The sequence below is a fragment of the Patagioenas fasciata genome, chromosome Z (assembly GCF_037038585.1).
Source record: "Patagioenas fasciata isolate bPatFas1 chromosome Z, bPatFas1.hap1, whole genome shotgun sequence".
Classification (NCBI taxonomy): domain Eukaryota; kingdom Metazoa; phylum Chordata; class Aves; order Columbiformes; family Columbidae; genus Patagioenas; species Patagioenas fasciata.
The window spans coordinates 58,080,406-58,106,897 of record NC_092560.1 but is presented as its reverse complement, the minus strand read 5'-3'; the positions used below and the strand labels follow the sequence as shown (position 1 = coordinate 58,106,897).

The following is a 26,492-nucleotide window of genomic DNA, read 5'->3' as shown; positions in this document are numbered from 1 at the left end:
TGCAAAGTGTGGTATGGTTTCAGAATATATGGAAAAAAGCTTTTGTAGCACTGGAGTTTTATCCTTTCCACGGTTACATGACAGTACCTCCACCTTTTTCTAGTGTCATGAGACTTAACGCCAAGAGCTTACAGTTATAGATATGGCCTCTGGTTATCGCATGACCAGTGTAATCATACTGTTAGCTGCTGGCCTGAATATACGACACATATGAGAATGAGAATATGTAATAGCCTTGTAGCTTTTGTGCTCATAATATTACAGCAATATTTCCTTCTCAGCATTACAAACCGGGCAGTTACAAATACCGAAGGTAATATGTGTTGCAAGAAACTACACACAAATTTTCTTACACTCTTTACATTATTTTACATACATTTTTTTACATGCCCTAGCATGTATAAGGAGAACGTAATTAAATAAAAGTACATTTGTCTTACCTAAAACTTATTGATTCTGTAAAATCTACTCAAGACAGGATAAAGAAGAACCAATGATTAACCATAATCTCAGGCAGTCAAAGAAATTAAAACTTCCAGGCTGTGTGTTTACAGTGAAACTAGATGATACAGTGACAAGGTGGAGTCTTCCAAATCATTCAACCCACATTCAGCCAGCTGTGTAAACCTGAAGTCCACCCAAGTCCTTGCCTACTGCCTCCTATTTGTTGGCTTCAGCTCTTCAGAAACATCTACCCAACATGACACAGGAAGCTAGGAAACTTAGGTGCACATTTTGGCCATTTGAATTCGGCGTGCTCTCCTACTGATATCAGTATGAGTTTGCATTTGTTTAAGATGCAGTTATACAATATGTTTTTTGAAGTCTCACTCATGACACATGGGTAATGCATATCTTACTTTATTCCTGAAATATCAGGTCTGGACCTCTGAGGAGACAGTATGAATGACCAGCAGTGTTGCCAGGCATGGCATTCACTGGAGGTCAGGGCACCCATCATCTGCTCTGGATAAATCCTCTTCTGTATGACTCAGTGCTGTAAGTCACGAGTTACTTTCTAAAACAGTCTAACCATTCTCATCTTTATCTGGGTATTTAATTGGGGTCGTAATACTTTATTTTCAACTTTATGAGATACAAGTGCAAAGCAGTTGGTTAGCATTTCACTATCTGCACACATTTATTTACCTAATAAAAATTACACAACTACATTACTAGAAATAACTTGAAAAAGGGTAAGCCTCCCAGTTATTTAAAGTCCGATTTTATATTTTCACTACATTTTAGTTTGAACATGTGAGATGCCTTAAAAATTGTTGATTTGCTCTTACTTTCTCAGGAAAAGCATAGCTCCAGAATCCAATGCATTCATATACTAATGGGTTTTACAGGTATTTTTTCTAGTCAACCTGTCACAGCATAGACAGCTACAAAATGCATATGTTTCAGCTTTCATTGCTCAAAATATGTTTAGCAGTTTCTGTATTTCAGAGTGGAGAATCCCTAAATTACCTCAGAAATTATGGCTCATTGGGAGTACAGAGAAGTTAATAACAGCAGACTTGGGGGACATTTGACAAAACTGCAGATCTGAAACCTGGTCTGAGTTGTGTGTGTTTCTTGGAAGCCTTTCAAAAGGTTGATTATAACCTGCTTGAGTTTCAGTACATGCTGATGACCTCAGGCTTTTTCAGCTTTTGTCTGAGAAAGGTGAGGAATATTTTAGCTTAATTTACCCTCAGATAGGGAGGGGTAATACTTTTTCTGTGTTTGCTGATGTGGTTTGCACCATGTTTCTGGAATCTGGCTCACACAGCCAGAGTCAAGGACGATTTCAAGATGTCACGATACATCAGCAAAAGTAATTAGAGGAAGAATGCGAGCTGGCACTTGTATTAATGCTGCCTAGTAATTAATAGCATAGCTACAATCTTGCTGGCTCCTGTAACAATCCACAGGCTCCAGCCAGAGCTTCTTCTTTCCTTTTTGCCTGCCTGACATTGAGTAACTATGCCATACCACCCTTCCGAGCAGTTGCGGAGGAGACTGTTTTGGCTGGAATTAGACAGCCCCAGATGGTACTCTAATGCTCAACACCTGCCGTGACTCCTTCAGTTCTTCTTATCTCTGCCACAGCTTTTGCACATGCCTTTGTGCAGTTTGTTCAGCAGAGCAGGGGGAGGGAGGCAGACAGGCTCCCTGTCTGGCTCAAGGGGACACAGGGATGTGGGACTTGCCCAGCGTTTTGCCCACACACAGCTGCAGCACAGTGAGGGTGAGTGCCCTGCAAGCCATGGAGTCATTCCTCTTGTGTGCTGATCTAGGAGAGATCGAACACTCACATCTCTGCACAAATACATTGCCTGACTACCACAGCTCTTCCAAAACTGAGAGTTTTCAGGGAGGTTTTTCTCTCCTCTCTCCATGATTGCAGATGTTGAAGGCATTGTGAGCTACCATTCCCGAAAGACTGTCAAATATATATTTATGAAACAACCCTGTGTTTACATTAGTTTTAAAAGAACCGTCTCATCTGTACAGACCTCTCTTACAACATCTCCTGATACCTACCTGAGGGCTCTTCCTGACTGAGTGCATCTTTTCCAGGAACTCCTGAGGATGTGCCTGGCATTCTATGACTCAGAGAAAGAGACTGAAGTCATAGACCAGCTTCTTTCTGCAGTGGCCTCAGAAAGAAAGGTCAGATTAATGGACTGGACTTGTGCTGTAATTAAAATGTTCTATTAAATCAGGCTCCCCCACTGTTGGTTCCTGTAGGGCAAATATAGATCCATGGCTGGAACTAATAAGTGGCAAGATATGAATCTGGTCCTCCTGATAGACCTGGTTTAATGACCTGTGAAGGTCAACAGATTGATTTTACATCAAGGGGAGATATGTTTATCATACCTCCTGACCAAACAGTGGCAGCAGAGCATGGCAGATCTGTGGATGCTGTAAACCAGCATAGCATCACTGACACCATTTTGCCCAAAATGAAAAGCAGGGCTAACCCTAAGCACCCTGGGTTTGCCACAGAGCATTTTGTGGGTGAAATGTGCCGTTGACCTCTGGACCTCTGGACCTAGCAGTCTGAAAAGGAACAGACTCCAGCAGTTGTGGCTGCCTCTTTTGGACATCAGCAAAAGGTTAACAATCCTGCTGAACAAATACACATTTCTAAACAGCAATGAGAAAAATAAAAGGGGGAGGGAGGAGGCACAGGAGCAGGAGAGTGTGACATGCTTGCAGGGCATCTGCTAAATTTTCAGTACAAGTTGTCTGAACCCTTGCTAGCTGATCCAAGTATCTGATTGCTGGACACAGCTCAAGCAATTTTTAATCAATAAATTAAGAAATATGTTCAGAAGAAATTTGATATTAGAACTTCAGTTCCATCAGAAAACCGTAATTGTCTGGTTTCAGGATTCCAAGTACATGAAGTGCTGTGTGAAATGGTATAATATCTTACATAGCCAAGACAATGCTTTGGTATCAAGAAATATTAAAATTAGAAGTTTCAAGATCTGACAGGGTAAGTATATTTAGACCACGGGGTTTGTTATTTTTGATCATTTTACAAATCCTTAATGGGATAAAAGATTTTTACTCCATACAATATAGCTCCAAATAAAATATTCTGCACAGACTAGACTGTTAAACAGTATTTAGTGTGTATATATATAAATAAAATAGGAAAGCCATGAAAGGACTACAAGGTGATATTGTTCTGAAGCCTCTATTTTATCTACTTCAAAAATTACTGTAGCCATTTTAAGACGGCCATGTTGGATTTAATGAAGGTTACTTGTTGGTGGGTAGCGTATGTCACTGTCCAGACATACAAATGCAAAGCTCAGCTAATTTACTTTCTGTGATTCTCGTTGGGGTAAATGACTGACTCTCATCACTAATTACGATGCAAGAAAGCATCCAGACAGTGAGGCAGTAGAAGACATTTTACTTTCCTTGAGAAGGTAGCTGGGCAAGTTACTTTTTGTTATCTTTCCTGACCAGGTTAAATTCCCGAGACAGAGTGTCTCTCCTAGAAACAGGCATTGGTGTTGGACTGAGATCCTAGAAGGTAGAGATTGTGCTGCATGGTTTGTAATCCTCTTTATACCAGGATAAGTATGCACTTGCAAATAAATCATGTTGTAATCAGAATTCCATAGATGGGATCCGTCTGACTACACTAAGCTATGGATTTTTATTTGCAGTGTAGATACCAGTTTCTGAGCTAGTGACTCTAGAGTCCTTTGGAGTCAAGTGAAATATAGATGCTGCTATTACACAACTAATCTCATCCTAAAGCAAATGCAAAAAGCAGGTCAGATGAATGACATCCTTAATATGTGGGACACATGAGAAATACATGGAATAGAATTACAGGTGGAGAAACAGGAAAGAGGTCATGTGCTTCTTTTACATGACTTCAAAGTGAAATCAAGTCAGGTCCTTCTGAACTGTCAACACTAAAGGACTTGTGATCCTCCAGGCTCCCCTGGTCTCTAGTCCCAGTTTTGATGTCTCCACACACTCTTGTACTAAGACATGGATCCTATGAACTCCTGTGAGACTTCCTATTTTCTTAACAATTACCTGACATTGTTGTGATGTCATTGACACATTTTTAAAAATCATTTCAAAGATGCTGTCAAATTAGAGTGACGTTATTTGGGTCCACTGAAATAAAAAACTGGCCTCACATTTGCACAGGCTTTTACTTAAACATATTTCAATCATGCGTTGTTCTGGTCTCTGTTACAAAAAGAACCAAACCAAACCAAAGCATGATGATGGGTGATAAGGTTTGCCTTTCAATCAGGTTAAGTCAGTTGAGCAAGACTAAGATTGCTGGAAAGACCAACACACTTCAAGGCATATTATCTGTTATCACTGAAGTCACATGTGAAATATAAGCAGCTGCTGGAAAGTCTTTGTAAATTTGCAGAATAGCTTGATAAGAGTTGCCTTTCATTTAGCTTATGGTCCAAGCCTAGATAGCTCTATGTCTCTGAAGGTATTTCTTTTCTCACTTCAGTATATACTCTCCTTTTCACCTTGTCATGAATTCGTGAAATTCGAAGATCTCAATACTGAAGACAACTTCCACAATTTCAATAGGCTATTTATGGTCACGTGAAACTCATCTTCTTAGGGGTAAATTTGGCTTATGCCACTAGATACCTGGGAGCTTCTTGTGTTTGTTCAGTTCCATGATTTTATCACCTTTTTGGTATATGTTTTTAGTATTTATAATAAGTATTGTGTTTCTAAATACATAATTATGCTTTTAATCCAGTAATAATTTCTGATTTCTCAGTTTGTTTTCATCAGCTAGAGGCATGCCAAAATTAGATTGCTTACTTCTGCATTACTAGCAGGTCTGCTAGCAAGCTCATTGTGATGTACTGTCATTAGCGTACAGAAATATTTCTCAATTCCTCTGTGTATTATGCTAGCAATTTTCTTTATCCAAACCTTTATTGAACTGAATTTTGCTACATACTACTGAGAATCTTGCTGTGTCCATGTAACACGTCTGCACTGCTCTTTTCTCTCCAAGTTCTGTACATCTTAATTCGTGTTTTCTGTCCTTCCCTGATTTTGGGGGTGATGAAACCAGCCATATCTCTGAATAAATTGTTTAATGCTCACTGGCTTGATAAGTTAATTTGCTTTCAATATATTGGGATCACTTGTAAAACAAAACAAAGCATACCATCTGGATCTAAAGTGATTTCATCTCCTGAGGGTCTCTTCCAATTGAAATGATTCTATGATCTGTGGTTTTACTTTTCAGAACATGAAGACACAGAAGCTTACAATGAAGCTGAAGTCCTCAACTCTGAAGGCTGATGAGGAAATGCCTGTTCTTTCAGTGGATTTGTTGCCAAGGTTTTTATAAATTGGAACCCCTCATGATTATATCCCTTGAAATGTGCTTCTACTTTGTTTCGAAGTTCCTGCTGTGTCTTGGCCTTACAACGGAAATATGATGCATGCTACTTACAGAGTGTTGAAAAGCTCATTGGTCCAAATTTTATTCTTCATTTCATCATTGGCCTTGGTGACTGACAAAAGTACTGCCTTGTGTTTATCTGAGTATGTCCTCTTTTGATTATTGTGAGCTGCTGCTCATTTAGTGTCTTGAAAGAATTCCATGAAAGTCATAATGAAAGACAATACTTAGTTTTTCTGAGGATGTTTGTCCAAATCCTGAAATGCCTACTAAGTCAATAAAACTGCTATTTTTAATCTTTGCCTCAAGATATTGTCCTCAATCATGGTAACTTCTGGATTGACCCATGCATTCACAGTTTGCACATTTGCATTCATAAATACAGGCTGATAGCATGCATACTCCAATGCATATTCTAAAATAGTCTAGTGATTTCAGTACTGAAAGATAGAGTATCTGCTTTTAATTAATAGGCTGAAGTCCCTGAAAGGACAATGAAATAACTGGGTAGATAAAGAAAGTAAGTTAAAAAAGAAAGAGTCAGTGTTTCAAAAGGGGAGAACATATAGCAAGTGCACCAATTGATCACAAATAGCTGTCTCTCAAGTACTTTCAACACAATGAATGTCTTGTAGATCACAAAATAGCAATGTCATGATGAATTATGATTTACACACTATTCACTCTTCACTGAACTTGGCTGGCACTTAGGTGCTTCATTCCAGCTCAAGATCTATCCTCTTTAGATTAAAGAGCTGTTATAACTTACTGTTTGTTTAGAAACAGATAAACGATATCCCTCCTGTTTTCTCAGAGGCAGACTTTATTCTGCCTAGTGGGAGTTATTAAAAATGCTGGCCTCAATGCCCTTTCTGAAAGATCAAAGATATAAAATCAGCCAACATTGACATAAAACAGATGCCATATTTTAGCTAAAGTTCCATTTGTTATAGGTCCTTATCTACATGGTTCTATTGATAAAGGCATAATCTATCAGAGATATGAAAAATAAAATGGCTGTGACTTTTGAACAGACTGTGCTATACTCTATTTGATGTAGCTGGAAGACAGTATAGTAACAGATTAAAAAAATCATTATAGTTCCCAATCAGCCACCCACCTATTTTTTCACCTTTTGTAAACAACAATACATTAAGTGTAAAGAGATAATTTCTTTGTCTGGCACTGCTGTACTACATCATCGTTGTCATCATCGTGATAACTGTAATGTTTTCCAGTTTGCGCCTGATACCCTTCTTCATTCATGGATAATTTCATTCAACCTTTTACCAACGCTTGCCTGCAGTTGGTATCAGTGACCTAGCAGGCCTGCTTTGCCTTGGTCTCTTCTCAGGCTATGTCTATATGGCACGTGAAGAGGAGCTAATGACTGGTCTAAACCAGGTCCCTGTCTAGCCATGTTCACACTACGGAGCATTTGAGCCTTGTATCCTCTGGATCCCGTGCAGTTCTTCGGGCCCACAGGGCTATTCTTTGCATGCTTTTTTGGTTTCAATTCAAGGTATCTGAAATGATGTGATGACTGGCATCATGAGTATCAAGCTGAGGTGAGGACAGAGAGGTTACTGGGATAGTACTGGAGGAGGAGGTGGGGTGGAGAAAGCCAAACCTTACAGTGTTGACCGTGCTGCCTAATTAATTCCTAGTGCAGTGCTGTAGATGTTGCCTTCTTCTGTTCTCCTCTTCTCCTAGAAGTTTTGTGAATACATGCATTGTGCTGGCCTTATATGTAGCAGTTTAGCTCTTTATTGCCTCATAAATATTGATTTAATTCAGAAAAAGAACCTCAACATACTACTTTTCATTCTCTCCTGGCAGGTTTATTCCCAAACCAGAGCTTTAAGTTGAAAGCAGTGCACTGTTACTAGTTGGTTCTGGTTGCCGAACACAAAACCTTTATTAGTCTTTCATCTAATGGGGTTGTCTGGCAGTACTGTGTGAGAAAACCTGTGTCTTGACACCCCAGCCTCTTGAAGGACTCCGCCACAGGTCACAGATCCTGACCTGTCCAGCCAAGCCAACCTGCTTGCATGGGTCTCCCCTGAATTTGCAAGGAGCTGGGACTGCAAAATATGCATTCTTCTCATGTTGTGTTCAGTGTTCTGCAAATCGGATTGTTCCCTGGTAAGTATTCTTCTTGCTCATGGCTCTCTCTTGGCATGCAGGTGGCGGGACACCTGCAGCTGCACAGCCCTTCATCCTCTTTGTATCTCAGGCTCTTTCTGCTCTTTCCACTCAGGCATGTGCACATTTTCAAATAGTTGTGCTGCATTTATTCCCAGCATACAGTCAAACATGGGAATCCTTGCAGCTTCTTGAAGCCTCTTAGAGTTGGAGGTTGACCAGAAGTGAATGGCTGTGGGGTCTGTGGCTTCTCCTCGACCAGTGGCACTAGTGGTGCAGTGCAGCCCCTGCTTCACACGGTGGGGTGGGGTTGCAGCTACTTTGCTCTCCTGTTGTGTTCACAACAGGAGCTGCTGGAGGGACTGTATGTTTTTGGAAGTGGACTGAGTTAAGAGCATTCTTGTTATGCTCCCATGACAGAGGACTGAGGGTAAAGAAGAATGTGTGCGGCTTGCAAAACATGCCTCTTCCCCGGAAGCAGAAATTTTTCCTATAATGGAGCCATTACTGAAGCTCAATGGAATAGAGTTAAGTGACAAATGCACACTTCTCTGTATGTTCAGGCAAAAAGCAAAAATATCCTTCAGAGACCAAGTAAAGGGTTCAGTGCCTGCAGCAAAGCCACTAAAAGCAAGAAAATCTTTCCTGTGATTTCAGAAAGTTCAGGTCTCTCCTCTCTGAGCAGCAAGTAATGAGAATTACAAATTCTACCTGCTAGGAGGCAGCTCTATCCCCTGGCTGGGAGGATCTCCGCTCTAGGGCTATTCAGCTTCAGTGAGATCTGGGACAGATCACCCCACAGCTGCCTCTCTGACCCAGTAGTATGTGTCAACAAATAAATGTTTTAGAAAACCATGTGCGACACATTCCTCATTGTACTGTGGGACTATAGCATCAGTGCCAGTAAATTATATGTATGCAGAGTGAAGACAGTCACAATTTCAAGATCCCATCTTCAAGGTACTTTCAAATGGCCACTAAATCCAGATGCTTAAGTATCTAGTGCCAGTACTTTTAACTTTGCTTTCTTACACACGGAACTATTTGTGCTTACACAAAGAAGGGACATCATTGCTATCATATTGCCTCAAAAAAAATATATGCGCTTGTAACCAGAGTAGATTTTTTTTCAGACTTGAAACCAGAATAAGAGAGCAGAATCTGAAACTTAAGTTTTTAAATTACTTTAAATTATTTTAGTATAAGTTCTGGGCCAAGTCTATGTAGGTCAAAAAATATACCCTGATGTCACACATATGACTGCACATAGTTTCAAAATATTTTCACTATGCTAAATCTGATATGGTGATAATTCTGTGAATTGTTCATAGGGTGAAAGCATATAAAAATAATCAAAACCATTTGTGAAATACCCCAAATATGAAGCATCTCTTATTTTACCATGCAGGATGGATGTATATAGAAAAGCCTTATATGTGAGAAATTTAAAAAAAACTGTCTGAAATAGGCCAGTGTTCAAGCTGGAGCAGAAGCAATGACAGAGATCTGGTACATAAATAGAGATGACAGGTCAACAGAGAGCAAAGGAAAAGGAATTGATCAGTTATAAGTGAAACGTAATTGACGTGTCTCCATGACACTTCTACTGAATACATTTCAGCTGCGGTTTGTCTTGCTCATCTACTAAGCCTCACATGATCATTTTCTTACTCTCTAGAAACGAGCCCACCAGGAAGATTTGTGCCAGGAATAAAGCTCACTCTCTCTTTTTGGATACTATAAACATATATGTATGTATGTACGCAAGTGTGTGGAATTAAATACCATTTTACACCAGAAAGCCGGGAACCCCAAGAAACTCAATGAAAATCCATTCACTTGCTTATTCCAATTTTTCTCAAGTTTTTTTTTTTTTTTTTTTCCTCACTTCCCACATAACCCTAAGCTTGATGTCTAACTGCTGTAGGATTTGTGTGTATGTAGAAATTGATTAAGGATGTATGAAGGCATTAGTCTAAAGTGGTAAGAATGCCATTCACAAAGTACAAACATTAAGTATTTATTTTTCAAAATGGAGGCACTATTATAGACTGGTTTGCTTGTCAGAACACAAATGGAAAGGAATGTCGTTTTTCTCAGGGAAAATGCATGTATGTGCAGAAGAGATCAGAATCGCCCATAAGAGATCCTCACAGCACTTTGCATCAATCTTTCCTGGTTTCATGCTCCTCTTTCTGTATTTTCCCCCCAACTCTGCTTATACTGTTTATAATAAAACATAGCTGCTAGAAAATATGATGAAAGATAAAGAGTGTTTTTTAAGTAGTCCTGGAAAGGCCTGTTTATATTTCCTGTCAGGTCATTTTTCAGAAGAAAATAGAAAAAAAAATGCTAATAAACTATAAAATGTGGTCCTTTCACTGATGTGTGAAGCAGGCCTGCAAGTTCACGAAATGCTGCACGCAGTTAAACCACTTCATTCCTGAATTCAGACTTATTCTATCATGATATCTGGGATGCTTTATATCCACTGCACCATGTTACACTGTTATCAAGCATTGCCATCCATAGAGAAAGCTGATTGAAAATCGTTGTTATGTCAGTATTTTTCCGTATGTAAATATTTATGTCTTAGTCTGTCATGTGCAGTTAATAAAAAAGCAGTATCAAAACCAGAGTGAACTTTATGTTTGGTCCTGCAAACCTACTGTTTTATTCTCAGCTAAAGCAGACCCAGCCAGGAAAAGGCTGTGGGCTCACCTCAGTCCCTAGGGATCAAAACCCTCATCTTCTCCCTGTTTCCCAGGGGCTGCTTTAATAATTAGCTGGACAATAATTGGGGAAAGGAATGCAAAAGATTAACTTCCATCATTCCCACACAGGTTACTGACCCTTGTGAAAAGGATGTTCAGAAGCCACAAAGGATACATGCTTAGCTGATATAACATTGTTTGGGCTCCTGTGCTCTCTGTGCTTGGCATGGTGTGAGCTCTGGGACCATGGGATGCAGTCCTGCTGTCTGTTTGGGTGTCCCTCCACTTAGGAGAAGGCTTTGGCTGCAGCTGAACACTCCCTTCTCAAACATTTTAAGTTCGAAGTATTTTCCTTGGCAAAAACATGTCCTGCATATTTGAAGCACCATACAGTGGCCCTGATATTTGGACATATTTTTTACCCTGTCCACAGTACTATTACGGCAGATGTATTATACATAAAATGGTAGAATGCTTTGGGTTGGAAACCACTTAAGTTCAGGTTAGAGATTCCCGTTGCTTCTCCAAAATGTAGGCTTTAATTAAAATGCCAAGAATGCTAGAAGACACTTAATGGATTGTGCTCAGCCAAAGTCTTCCATCTACACCTGCTTTTAATTCCATATATATTGATCTAAAGTTTGATGATGTGCTGTGGGAAACAAAATGGATGTCACCCTTAATGAGTAAAAATTATCAAGTGGAACTTTACAGCAGAAAGGAATTAATAAGCAGAAATCAGAGCTCTGTTTTAAATATAAAAAGTACGTGCAGTGCTTAAAATGAAGAATTTAGTACACTTAATTTCAGTCTGGACTATGTTGGTGTATGAATGTTCACGTTCATTGTGAACATGAAGATGTGTGAGTCTACATCTGTGTACGAATTATGATGAATGAGGGTCAATTCACCCAGAAAGCTGCAACTGGTACCACTATAGAATTTGCAGATGTTTGGCAGAAAAAAAAAAAACCAAAAAACAACCAAGTTGTTTTATTCTAGATTAACCATAAATATGAGAAATGACCTGGTATGGTATAAATCCTCAGGAAAGATGTGTGGAATGCAAACATCCAGTTAATCAGTCATCAGGGGTTACTTTTGCTCTATGCAAACAGAATAGAGAGAACATTTGTCTGGTAATGAATGGCACAGTTTTATAGGAACACTCTTATGTGACAGTTATCATTTTCTCTTTGATTGCCCTCTCCAAAAAAAGGTCTTCCCAAGAAAACCTCCCTGAATGTATGTTGCTTGTCCTCACTTATTTGTCACTGACTGTTGCTCACAAAGGCCACCAAAGTTTCTCAAGAACAAGGGTTGTTTATCAAATCCAGCAAATGTCTGGGCACATGCATAGTGTTTACTAATGACCATGCAGTTCTGTAACAGAGAATTCCAACAATATCACATGAGAAGGGACTCCTTAATTATTTTGGCCACTCATAATCAGTGTAATGATGCGAGCTTACTTGGTTGATTAGGCTGTGGCAAATAGGTCTAACAAGGTCTGAATTCGTCATTGATTTTTAAAGTATTCCATGTAATGTTAACATTTGACAAGTGATTACTCAGAGCCTTCACCATGTGTTGAGAGAGATTCGCATCCCTTGGCTACCCTCCTCTGCACGCGTATTTGAGATAATATATCACATAGGCGCACCACAGTTTGTAAAGTTTCTGTTGCAAGTCTTCCACTTTTTATTATGTGGGAAGGAAAACATAGTGTTACACTGAAAAAAGTTATACATAAGTCTTCTTTATTATGTTGTTCTTCTCTTTATGATGTATTTAAGGCTTTTGTATTGTTAGCTGCATTGCATTCATAGTCTTGCATTCAGTAACAGGCTGCAAACTAAATCAGTGTTCCCTTTTACTTTCTTTTTCAGTACCTGAAGAAATGTTAAAGAACGTTCCTTTGTCTCGGTGGGGAAAGGGAAGGGTAGAAAAAGAAATAGAGTTATGCACGACTGCTACCATCTTCGCACTAGCCAGTTCTCCCAATCATGAAACAGCAGCGGGGTAAGTCTGTGCCTCTAATCCTCTGTACACATAGGGGCACTGAAGTCTGATATGCAAAGGAGCACAGAGCTCCTGCTGGTGATCTTAGCTTCACCTGATCCTACCCGCCTAATCTGAGGGACTGAAGGACTAATTTGCTAAGCTGAGGGAGTGCAATCTGGATGATCGGGTAGTGAGGTGGACTGCGAACTGGCTGAAGGAAAGAAGCCAGAAAGTTGTGGTCAGTGGGCCAGAGTCCAGTTGGAGGCCTGTAGATAGTGGAGTGCCTCAAAGGTCAGTACTGGGGCCAATATTATTCAATATATTCCTCAATGACTTGGATGAGGGAATAGAGTGTACTATCCACAAGTTTGCTGATGACACGAAGCTGGGAGGAGTGGCTGATATGCCAGAAGGCTGTGCTGCCATCCAGCGAGATCTGGACAGGCTGGAGAGTTGGGCAGGGAAAAATTTAATGAAATATAACAAGGGAAAGTGTAGAATCTTGCATCTGGGCAGGAACAACCCCAGGTTCCAGTATAAGTTGGGGAATGACCTACTAGAGAGCAGCGTAGGGGAAAAGGACCTGAGGGTCCTGGTGGACAGCAGGATGACCATGAGCCAGCACTGTGCACTTGTGGCCAGGTAGGCCAATGGCATCCTGGGGTGTATTAGAAGGGGGGTGGTTAGTAGGTCGAGAGAGGTTCTCCTTCCCGTCTACTCTGCCCTGGTGAGACCACGTCTTGAATATTGTGTCCAGTTCTGGGCCCTTCAGTTCAAGAAAGACAGGGAACTGTTGGAGAGAGTCCAGCGCAGGGCAACAAAGATGACGGAGTGGAGCATCTCCCTTATGAGGAAAGGCTGAGGGAGCTGGGTCTCTTTAGCTTGGAGGAGACTGAGGGGTGACCTCATTAATGTTTACAGATATATAAAGGGTGAGTGTCACAAGGATGGAGCCAGGCTCTTCTCAGTGACAACCAATGATAGGACAAGGGGTAATGGGTACAAACTGGAACACAAAAGGTTCCACTTAAATTTGAGAAGAAACTTTTTTTCAGTGAGGGTGCCAGAACACTGGAACAGGCTGCCCAGGGAGGTTGTAGAGTCTCCTACTCTGCAGGCATTCAAGACCTGCCTGGATGCCTTCCTGTGTAACCTCATCTAGGTGTTCCTGCTCCGGCAGAGGGATTGGACTAGATGATCTTTCGAGGTCCCTTCCAATCCCTCACATTCTGTGATTCTGTAATTTCCCCTCTTTGGGGAAAAGAAAAGTCAGTCTGCTGTGTACTCCAGATCCACATTTATTTGACCAGAAGACATAGCTATCAAATGACTTGGATCTTTTGAGAGGTTTAGGACCTGTGTTTTTTTCCCACTTGGCTGATTGTGGAGCTTTAGATTTCTTCTAGCCTACTTGCAAAAAGTTTTGTGTTCAGTTCTTGTATGTAGTGTTATAAATCATAATTATTCAGACTAAAATACAAACTCAGTTCCAGATGCTTCCTATAGTGGGGAAACTTCCTGTTCAAAAGCAATCTTTCATATGCAACTTATACACAAGCATGCTGTGTGTGCTATATCTGTAACATATCTGAGTAATGCAAAACAGCAGGTTCACTTGTGAGGACACAGGTCTTTCTCCAGGAAGCCAACCTTCAACCTTTTCTGCAAATCCTGGCTTTGGGTGCTTCATGGCATGCTTTTAGGAGAGTTTCATTAATTTCTGGTGCTAAAGCAGTCTTTTTTATGACAGCTGTTGCAATACTTTCAGTTCTTCTTGGAAAGCAGAAACAAGAAGACAAAGGGATTTGCTTTGATTTCAAAACTTCTGTTTTCTCTTCTACCGTATTTTCACATGAAGATTTTTTCAGTCTCTTATTTATACTGACTCTTTGTCAAGTCCTGCTGTTTCCACCTGTCTGTCATGGACCTTTCCACTTCCAAGGATGTGAGACAGGCAGTTGGTAAGGCCATATTCACAGAACTGTATGTAACACCAGACATTATACACCCAAGATTTATGGGCTTCAAAAGTCTTGCCTCATTACCTGCCTAAATCTATGGGGGCCTTAAGTTATAAAGGTGGAAGTTATAAAGACGGAAAATCTTATGTTCCCATGGATCCTGTCCTGCAGCAGTCTCAAAACATCCTAGACTCCAGGAGTCTAAACAACTTGTTCCCTATATTCCACTAACGTACCATTGGGTTACACAAACAAGGAATTAATCTGCTGTTACTGAAAAGTAGCTTCAGAGCACATGTAGTGCATATCCACAAGGCTCTGCATAAAACACAGTGGCAGAAAGTGCTTTTATTTAAAATAAAAAGGACAGGACGAGGCACAAAAGCATACTGGATATGTGAAGAATGATATTTTAATGCCCTCTCCCCTAAGTCACCAAAGGACACACTGCCTGCCTCTGAGAGGGATGCCCTGAAACCCAGGCTGAAGACTCCGCTCTTGCTGATTTCTGAAGGACATCTTTAAAGATTAACTGAGTCAAATAAGGAGTAGCCCTTTAGCCTGGTGACTGGAGCACTCGGGAAGAATGGAGCTGGGCCTTGGAGCCTAGTGCATGGATTGTTTCTGTATTTTAAAGAAGGGAAGAGCAGAGAGCAGAGCCTTGGCCTCCCCAGCCAGCTCCATGATTGCGTGCCTGCTAACGTCCTACTCTCACTCACTCCAGGCAAAGATCTGCATGTATGGTTGAGAGTTCAGCCCTGCTTCCTGTGTATCTCTCCAAGATACACAAAATATTTGCATACAGCGTGTATATATGCATATATATACACTTATTGTGCATGCATATACTCAGGTGCAAGCACTGGCAGCTAGAGCGTTCATTCTCTCTTGGCAGATAGGAAATATTTTGCTCAGCCCAACTCAGCAAAAGCAGGAACCATGACCACAGACTTATTAATAAATTAAGTAAAATGGCAAAAGGAAAATTTTAGTCTTGTCAACCAACTGAGAAACAATACAGTCACTAATCTAGCAGTTACACTTTTGAAATGGATCCAGATGCACTGGAGACTGATTTGTATCCTGTAACAGTTTAAAATATAAATTTTAGATTTCTGTTCATTTGTTGTTATCTATACTGGTGGCATCTAGAGAACTTCCTTACATCAGATAGCGAGCTGCTTGCAAGCCGTTATTTTACTACTTAGTTAAATAATTTGTATTAGGACAGTTTTCAGTTTATATAGTCTTCCAAAGCATACACACTTATCGCAGGGACAGGCAGTATGCTTGCCAGGAAGCTGTATGTGTGAGGCTGCCAGGGCACTTAGAGACATCCAGAAGGTTTTTGGGCCAGAGGAACACAAAATAAACTCAACCTAGATGCCAGCAGACCTTGTGCTTTGTGGTTGTGGTCAACAGCCAAGGCAGGGTGATGGCTGTTCCTTTGAAAAGTAAGTTCAAATGGCTTTCCACCTGTGACAAACATCCAGCCAACAGTAAACTGCATGGGCAGGCCCCTTCTGTTTTCTGTTTAGCAGACCCCTCAGATGCTGGAGTTATTTCAAAACAGTTCTCATGCCATAATGCCCATGCTCCTCGTCAAGGAGCTTGGTAGGACCACTAGCTACTTTAGATAGAATGTGTCAGAAACAAAACAGGGAGAAATGGTCTAAAACACCGGCCCCTGGCCTGGTTTTGGCCTAGTGGTGTTTTTCTGGATGGCAGCTGACTGCTCTGTCCCCTCCAGATGCAGAGGAAGTCTCTTCCTTCCTGTCACCGCAGAAATTTGCTATGTTATCTCTAGACTGTGGTCTCTGCCCTGCTGCCCAGGCTGGGCTGTCCCTGTCTCGGTGGCTCTGCCGGGCTGCCCCAGGGGTGCTGGCTGGGAGCAGTGTCCCCATCCCCAGCACAGCTGCAGGAGTTGCTGCCCCAGCGAAGGAGCTGACCAGACAGTGCTGAGGAATGAAAGGGCAGAGCAGAAGGCATGGCAGCAGCAGGCTGCTCAGGAGCCAGGCTTTAGCGCTTTGTTCAATAAAAGCATTAGTAATATCAGGCTGGGGATGGCTCGGGGAGCAGGCGGCACTGGGACGTGGCTGGAAGTCAGCTGGGAGCTGGGACCAGGACTGTGGAAGAGGAGACAAGGAATAGGCTTGGGAGGCAGTAGCAGGACAGACAGGCCACCTGCTTCTTGTCCTAACCTACATTACCCAGATATTGAAGACTTCTTGCTTTCTTGGTCTTCTGTGACCACATTTGCATCTTGCCCATGTGCTGCCAAGAGAAGTTGATTGTGTCCTGCCAGGTGAGCAGCAGCTGCCTTAGTTTATCACCCTGTGCAGTGTCCTAACCATTGGGCCAAAACCTCTATATGCTGGATGACATCTGATAAACCAAGTGTCCTGAAGGAACTAATAGGCTACATTTGTATAGGAGATGGACTCTTATTACATCTGTGTGGCCTGCTGCAAGCTTAGCATCTCGGCTGGTACCTGCTAAAGAGTTGTACTGGCCAGATGTAGTCTGAATCAGTGACCCAGTTTTTGGGCTAATCTTGACTGGGAGTGGTTCAATGAGTTTTATCAGGCCTTTGTTGATCGAAGGCTGGATAAGATTTCACAGGTTAGAGCACATTGAAGAGAAACAATGCCAATCTCTTTCTCTGAGTCCAGCATCTCTCCCAAGTTATAGGAATCACAGAAAGGGCCACAGAAGAATTACCTAGACCTTCAGGGCCCTGGATGCAGGACTGACTGTCTTTGTGGTGAGCATCATAAAAAGGTAAGACTAATCAAGACAGAGCAATCCAAATTTCCATCTAGACAGGTGCTCTGTCTCCAACAGTGGCTCACAGTGAATGTTAGGAAGACAATGAGAACAAAACCAGACTTGTGGTATTAATTCCTCAAAATGTTTCTCCAGCCTCCAGCATGCTGTGTGGCAGTTGAAGGAGTGTATTAAGGAGGAAGGAGAAGTTTAGATCTCCCTTGTGCTGCCTTCCATCCACATGAGACATGGTTTAATCGCACATTGCAAAGATATTACAGAAGTGGTGGGAGGTCAGCTATTTTGATTGTAATGTGTGGCATTCCTGAAACTAGGGATGGATGGTGGCATCCATAAAATGTGCCAAGACTTCGCAAAGGAAAGAAAGAGAAGCAGAAATCAGGAGATTTTGTCCCACATATTGTCTTTTCATGTTAGTGTATTTTGCTGCTGCTTTTGGAAATATGAGTTGGCTTCACATATGATCTTTTGAGGTCCCTTCCAATCCCTAACATCTGTGATTCTGTGATTAATGAGATGGTATTAGTCAGTGTTCTGCAAACGAACATATCTCAGTTACTGCAGTCTCTACCTGTACTTAGAATTGAAAATAACTATAGTAACTGTGGCCTCTGCTGTCAAACACTAACTTTTGGAGTAGTACCTGCTGTACATTGGCTCCTGCAGTGAATGTGTCTGTATGTGCTCCCTACTATAGATAAGCATGGAAGCAACATATAAGAAACATTCCAGTCAGGACTGAAAAGTTTGTGACCACTAGTTCTTCCTCCTTGAACATTTTTTGTACTAAAAATTGAATGAAATGATGAGCCAAAGAGGAGGGCTTGTGAAAAGCTTATCAGGAATAAATATTTAGAAAATTTTGCTATTGTAACATCATTCCTGACAAGTTTATCTTAAAAACTCTTGCTTTATACTATCTTCCAGCCCAGAACTTGCACAAAAATGGACATTCGAAGTGGTTTCATCTGAAATGTATTCAGGCTTTCCATATGTGTTTCTAATGTTTCCCTAGACACCACTTTGAACTATTTAGGAAATCTCAAAGGCAGTGTTTGTTTAAGATTGGTGAACAGAATGGCACTGCAGCCTGGGAACTACACAAGCAAAAGAGAAATACTGTCTTCACAAAATACACTGCAAATGCCTTGAATTGCTTTGTATTACAGTTGACACTAAAAATAACAGTGGGGTGTTATTGTTGTGGGAGCATGGGGAGTGCGTTGAAGCACAAGCAGAGCTCCAGCTCCAACCTGAGAGTGGCTAGGATGGGAGCTTGCATTGTCCTCCCTGCCTGGAAATGCCATGTTTCTCTTACATTTTCTAATTTCAAAAAAATATTACATTCAGCTTGTGTTGAAAATACAAGGCACCTCAATTTTCTTTCTTTGAGCACATAAATATTCATCATTGTCATTGTGTACTTAATGCTTTAGTCCTTGCAAACCATGTTGTGACTAAACAACTCTCAGTTGAGCAAAGGCTGCAAGAACTGGTCCTTGAATGAGCAGGGACCTTTCACATGGATGAAGAGAGACTTTGCATTTTGTTTACACCTTCCAGCAATGGCTTGTTATTAGCTGTTCACAGTATCATCCAAGTTAGATAAAGACAAACCATGAAAGAATGTTTTCTCCCATGTTGCCATAACTCTTTATTTTTTAGGTTTTTCTTTCTAAAATTAACTGTGGCTAGATCTTTCAGCCGAAAGGCATGTTCCTACTTCTAGCTGTGCTTCAGCCCTCCTGTGCTCATATGTCCTCAGACTCCTTGGGAACATGGAAACAGAGATTTTTATTTAAGGAAACAGGAAAATGATCAGGAGAAAATTGGCAATGGTCCCTGTGTTTTTATACAAGAGAAAGAACGGAACAAAAAATTGCAACCACAGCTTTGCCCATAGTCTGGAAACAAATAATAAATGCCTAGCTTTACTTCAGACATCCCAGTCCTATTTCCAGTTCCTTCTGTCTCCAGTTTTACTCACAGACCTGGATAGGGGCAGAGGTGGCCCATTCTAACTGTTCTCTGTTTTGACAGCCCCTTTACCAGCTGTTTAGCCAAATCATCCTGTTCAGCTCTGTAATCTCTCCTGCATGGGCAGACACAGTCATGTCTACATTTTCACTGTTACTGGTCTTCCTACACAGTCAGCTTCAGATCAGCCCTGCTCTTGGGTCTGCCTACCCTAGTTTTATGGGTTCTTTCTAGATGCAGAGTAGGTATGGTATAGGGAAGGTGGTCAGAGCAGGGCTTTCTCTTCACAGGGAGCAGGTGGCTCGATCGCTGTGCCATGTAGCTCAGAACATGTCAGGGAAAACAGAAGTATTTTCTAAGAGGAATGTTTGTGAGCATATTACAGACATGACATGTAAAGTAAATCTTGTTAATTGCAGGATATTAGCTCCTTCTCCCAGCATGTTGTCCTGTTCTTCTCCCAGGTAGCAGCCGATGTAGCTGGGCTTGCAAATCAGCCTGCAAGTGAACGAAAAATCAGCTAAGAGGAACCTCGGTGTTTTGCAAGGCAGGTCATTGTATTTAAACATTTCCAACAGTGCAGCAGAAGCCAAACAGAAGATCCTTTCTTACAGGAACCTCCCCTCAGAGCTCTAACCCTGTTGCAGGAAAATAGTTTTCCCTTAAAAACCACTTTGAGTCAGAGATGTTTTGAATCAGGTGCATGCAGAGAAGCTCTAGTGAATTTTCCACTACACTTTAAAATGCTATCCTTCACCTTGGCCCCCCAAAACTGTCTGCTCCACTTCTCTGCCAGCAGTTACCATCAGGATGGGAGAGACTTGTAGCAGGTCCAACCTGATTATGCCTACCACAAACACGCAGATGCTGGCTGGAGGCGGCAGCACACAATAGGTCTGCTTTAAAATTTGTGCTTCTAGGTCTTCAGGGGTTGTGCAAATATTTACTTTGCTTTGCAGTATCGCGGCACTCCCTAAGTTTCTGCTCTGAATGGGCCCAAAATGCTCAAAACAAGCTCAAGTGAAACTGCCATTCTTCAGGTGGTTTTGCACTGAAACCAAATCAAAAGAGGTGGTCACTATTTCACAGAGCATTGTGGAGAGGTATATTTAGAAAAGTTGAAAAAGGCAGCAACTTTTTGGCAAACTGTGGTATTAAGGGCCAATTTGCACTGAAGGGTGGATCCAGAGCTTTCACTCATTAGGATGAGCAAAAATACATGCTGTCCATAATCATTCGGCAATATTTTCAAGACGTGCTCTTTCATCCCACACCACGCAGCCTAAAGATGTGAAACGATCAGAAGAATTCCTGATTCACTTTCACTCCTGTTTGCCCAAATGCCTGTTGCTATGTCAGCCATCCTCCCTTCCTAGGGCAGGACTGGGGCCACAGCCGAAACTCAGGCTTCACATTGATGTTGTCAGAGAGTATCACATGGGAGGAAGCGTTGCAGATAACAAGACGTGATTATGTTTGCTGGGACACCAGGGCTGGAAATAATCATTATAGAAAACAACAAGATTACCAGTACAGAGTGACCAGATTAGCACTTGCTGAACTGCTGTAGCTCAAAGCTGCTAAATCCTCCCCTACTCACAATATAAACTTGACTGTCAGAGACTTGACTTAAAGCTATCCACTCCTCTCACCTCAGGTGAGCTCAGACACTATGTGCTTTGCTTGCACTGGGGCAAACTTACAGTTAAATGACAATGCTTATATTTTTCCTAAACCCTTACATTTTTGCTAGCAAACCTCAATTGTTCTTTTCAGTAGTGACACTCTGAGTTCAGTAAGGATTTAAATTCCTTTTGAAAACAGGACAAACATGTCTAAAGCGTTGACAGAGCCCTGACCACCAGTAATATTGTCTCTCTCAGAAGGAAATAGGTGGCTGTATGTGTCTAGACTGAACCTGCTTCAGTACAGATTGCAAATGGAGCTGATGGGTTCACCAGCTCATAGAGCCTATTCCCAAACATGCAGTCATAGCCTACAACATAAAGAGCTTAACACTGCATGGAACAGGAGCTAAGTGTCTTTAATGTCTGAATTACCTTTGAAAATGTAGTGTAGGCTCTTCAGCATATCTGACTGTGTTATCACAATGACTGATTCATGTTGCTTAAGAAGTGGTAGGTGACCCTTTTGCAAAATGTTGTTTCTTTCGCTAGGGCTGCCATGAATAGAAAAAAAAATATATCTGCTAACAGTTAATAGAGGCATAGAGTAAGAACAGTGACCACTTCAGGAAAACAAAGACACATGTAAAAGTGTGCCATGGAAAGGTATCTTTTTATCAAAAGAACAGGAAAAAAAGAGATAAAACAAGCCTACATAAAGCCCACCTTGAAAGATATGTTGAAATGCTAATATCTCGAGACAGGTTGGTGATTAAGACTTGTGTTAACATTTAAACCAGGAAGTGAATAAGGGCCGCATCTCAGTTATGTCTTTATCCCTTTGGGATCGGTTTAAAATGGACCTGAAGACTGATGCTATGGTTCAGGAATATTAGGTTGGCCTTCAAAGGGACAGTGTTGGTATAAAGAAGATATATGCAGTGGCTCAAACTGGGTACTGAAGGGGATGCACTATGTCTGGGAGACACTGGTTAGGCAGTGCTTGCTAGTGCACACTGGATTTGAGGTAATTAGAACATATTTTTTTTTCTCCAGATAAATTATAATCTCCCATTTGTATTTATTCAGTAGGGCCTGCAACCTGCTATTGAAGAGAGGATCAGAAGATGATAGCTACTGGTTTCTTCCCTCCTCCCACGCTACACACTGGCCCAGGTTACGCTCGGTCACATACTCTGGGGCAGACTCGTGTTTTGGTGTGACTTTTGGTTTCTGACACTGCAGACTGTGGTGACCGGCTGGTATTTTTAATCCATCTGCTGCTATTATCAGTGAGGATTTCTTGCCTGTTTGTATTCCAAACAAGGATTTACAAGAGACTGTAAGAAATAAGAGAAGAGATAAATGGGGGGGAAAAGGCAGAAAAAAAATGAAAAGTAATTCAGAAATATGTCTGTTCTTTCCGTTCAAGCCGCTGTACAGAAACTATGCTTCTATTGTGGGACAAAGACCTTTGAGCACAGTGAGATGTGTTTATGCTGCTGCTATCAAAGAGCCTTTCATCTCCACAAAGCAAATTATTAACACATTCCACTAAAGATGTGGGGGTGGAGGCCTGGCCTTGGAAAAAAAGCTGGCCAAAAATGAACATTTTTTTTTATAAACACTTTAATGATAGTGCATGGCACCTTGCCAAGACCCTTATGCCCAGTGAAGCACTGCAGGCTGATTGTTTGTCTGGAGAAGTCCCGTGGGCTGCGCCTTTTGTGCTGAGGAATTTCTCATTTGAAAGGCAGTGGTGTGGGAGGTGTGGGCCTTTCCAGGTTCATCGAGTTAAGGCCTGCACTGTCCGTTGCCTTAAACCTGCACCAGAGACTAATTTTTGCTGGATGAATGAACACTCGCCTCTGTTCCAGGTGGTAAATCTTAGCCTTTCAGAAGCAGCTTGTAACATGAGGAATAACCTACAAAAAACATGCAGAACACTTCTGTTAATAGACTACTCCCCATGTACTCCCAGCATCCTGTGCATATGTCTGACTACCTAGCAAAAATTTTGCTTACTGTTATTCTATGAATGAGTAAATATTTTATGTTTTCTCCCTTTCCCCATGGATCAATATAGGCTTGCTTAGGAAAAAGGCATGTTGTTAGTAAATGGGGACCTGAAATCCATTTATCAATAAATGTGTCAAAAATCAGATTTTTTTCACCAGCTCTTTTTTCGGTTTCATTTGAAAGGAGTGTGATTATTTACAAGAACATCTTATTTATTCATTGCTGTTATTATCACAGCACAGGATGTGTGTGTGTGTATATATATATATATACATAAATGTATATATATATAAATGGATTGCAATGACTTTGACAGGTTCCTGTGATTCGAAGGACAGCTGCTGTCCTTGGAACACAATATATTTCTTCTGTAACAGCATTTAAGTAGAGCTCAATGGGCTCCAGGAAAGGGGAGTACCCACAGGTTTCTGTACATGCCTGAGTTCCTCTTTCACACTTAACATTTATCTTTTGGGCAGTTGTGGACACTTTGGGGCTGGGTGGGAGTTTCTGTGTGCTTGTACACTTCTCAGATGTTTATATACTGTAATAGCTCATTACCGGTTAACTTAAGATACTTAAGGAAACCCTTCTTCAAATTTTTTTCCAAGATACAAATATTCATATTGAGCACTGTGAAGTAGGTCTGGAGTTTGAACTAACCCACTTGCCAGTTGCAGAATAGTTGAGGAATAGGGCCAGATGAGATAACAAAATGTTTCAGTTTACTGCTGTACAAATAGACATTTCACACTTAAGAATGTGAGCAGAATGGAGTGGAAAAACACTTCCAATTTGTGGAAGATGTCGATATTTAAAAAATTAATCTTGTTCTGATCTCTGACAAAACCAAGAGTTAAAAAGTACTCTCTGAAAAGAGGAAAGATCCTGGTTTACAGCATATAAATGACTGCTTTATAGCACATACGGCTTATATAGGTTCTGAACAGTAGGCCACAGAGGCCCTATAGTCTTAAGTTGAAGGCAACTGATTTGAGATCTGAGGTCTTAACAAAGCCTGGGAACTGCCAAGAGCTCATTAGATGGGAAGCCATGGCTATTGGGTCCTTGGTCACCCTTTGACCCAGGTGGACAAGAGAAATCAGGAAAATATCTGCAAAAACCATACCATGTTGTTGGAATTTTGTATTTTACCAGCTGACAATTTCAAATATAAAAAAAAAAATCCTTGCCAGAAATTTTCCAGCTGTTTTGATTTGATTGAGAGCTAAGTTAGGTACAGGCTGGCAGTACCCCGGGCTGGTAAACCAGTGTAATGTTTCAAACAGAGTTATTCTGGTCCCTAGACAAAAACAGTTTCAATGAGTTTTGTTCTGATGTATAATGTGCACACACTCCTTATCTTACTATGATATTGATAAATACGAGACTTCATTATTTTGAAGCCCACATGGACAGGTTATGTCAAAGGCGAAGTGTACCTTACTGACAATTTGGCAGCTGTATCTGAAATACAGCAGTAACAATCTTAAAGTATCTCTTGGTAATGGCCATTATAGCTGTTTACCTCAACAGGAATTGAAGTTTTTTAATTGCTTGTAATACTTTCTTTATACTTCTTTATAATTAGTCCAAATGATGAATTTTCAAAACGTTTTCATGACAAATTTTATACCCTCAGAGTGAACACGGTTTATAAGGTATGTGTCCTCACTGATCTTCGTGGTTAAAGCCTTGCTTTTTTGCTGCCAAAAGCAAAGGTCCTGTTCGACTGTGGCAATTCTAGGATTTCTCCCAGCCAGCTTCACTGACAAATACATTCTCCCATTCACTCCTAGCCTCATTTAGCTTTTATTCTCCAGAAATCCAGTTATTTGGCATTTTTTTTTCCTCAGTCAGCTCTTCTCTGTTCTGCTGGAGGATGGCTGAATACAAGGGATCAAAAGATTCCCAGACTCTTAACCTACCCTTACTTAGAGGGGTTTGTGTTGTTTTGTTGTTTGCTTGCTTTTCCACTGACGGCTATTTCCCTGCTCTACTTACTCTGTGTGAGAAAATCTGAGTAGAAATAGTCCTGAAAAGAGTGTCTCTGCAGTATCTGTGATCAGAGGCATCCTGTCACCAGGCTGATGGAAAGCCATTGTTTGGAGAGAACCGGTTTTGGGAGTCACACTGCTGAAACCATCAGGGTGTCGGTGTCACTTGCTTTGCCCTGGAGGCAGTGCAAACAGCTACATGGGAACAGTCTCTTCTTCAGAAACTTTACGAATATAATCTACCAATTTAGGCATTAGGCAGTAATATTAGTTTATTATGTATCCTACATACAGTGGCTTTTAAGAGTTGAGTAGGACTTGGTTCTTTGTCAGACCTGTCAACCTATGTAGCTAAATTGCAGCTGATATGTTATTGAGGATGTTAACTCAAGTCAGCAGCAGTTAAACTGGGAAGTGCTTAATAATCACAATATTTGAGCATGTGTGCTTAAGTTGAAATTAGAATTAATCCTTGTGTTCTGAAATAAAATCTGAATACATTTAAGAGCCTCCTAGACTCCATATTTCTTCAAAAGCCTCATCTTCTAATTTGATCTATATTTTCTGCACATTAAAAACAATGAGGGTCCAATGGCTATGGGGGATCCCATGACTCTTTGGAGTTTACTGTCTCATTAGCTGCCCTTCAATGTACGTCTTGTAGGAATACACCAGGCAATACAGTTCAGTTTATTGCCTGAACTTCTCTCAAATCTGCTTGCAAAGCCAAGCCCTTGCTCAGCCTGCAGTGGTCCCATGTTTGGTTTGACTGTAATACTAAATACCAGATCTCTACTTATTTCAGACTCTTAATTTCCTTTTGGACAGCACTCTACCATCACTTGTGAATATGAAGGTATGCATAAATCAGCTCTCTTCAGCAATATCATTTCAGAAATATAAGCAAAGTGTCTATTTTCTGAAATACTAAAATCAAACTACATCATCACAAATGTCTTGCTTGCTGTATTAGGCATTGCATAGCAGGTCAGTGCTCTGGTGAATCACAGGCACCTGACACATTAATGTCCTGCATGTCACAACTATGTATTATGGGGTCCTTCATAAAAGTTTTCGAGATCTTCTCAGAGCACTGGTGTTCTGCATGACTTAGCTTAGTTCAGGGTGCATTTGCCATTTCTGAAGCACTAGTTTAAGATTTTAGACTCCTTATTATAAACTTTGGTACTTTGCCTTTGTCTGTGTTCCTAAGGGACCATTTAGACTGGGACATTTGTTTCTAGCTTTTCTAGCTGTCTCATTTGTTCTCTCTAGCCTTCAGGTGTGAGGGCTAGAGTCCTATACAGCTTGTGATCCATAATCTAGGTGCTTAACCT

At 41.0% G+C, this 26,492-nt stretch overlaps 1 long non-coding RNA gene across 6 annotated transcripts in view; it reads left to right on the top strand.

Annotated features, from left to right (window-relative positions):
• The window catches only part of LOC136115269 (uncharacterized), a 43,194-nt gene extending 17,534 nt beyond the window's left edge, over positions 1-25,660 (top strand). For 2 of the 6 annotated variants that reach the window (XR_011736365.1, XR_011736366.1), the window contains exons 2-6: positions 880-999; positions 2,569-2,661; positions 3,388-3,496; positions 3,979-4,045; positions 5,768-6,222. This is a non-coding gene — a long non-coding RNA (uncharacterized lncRNA). Of the gene's footprint in view, positions 1-879; positions 1,000-2,568; positions 2,662-3,387; positions 3,497-3,978; positions 4,065-5,005; positions 5,125-5,767; positions 6,223-7,765; positions 8,072-12,674; positions 12,808-22,228 lie in introns of those variants that run through there. The other 4 variants (XR_011736370.1, XR_011736368.1, XR_011736369.1 and 1 more) reach the window with 4 other exon arrangements.
• Positions 25,661-26,492: the final 832 nt, after the last annotated feature.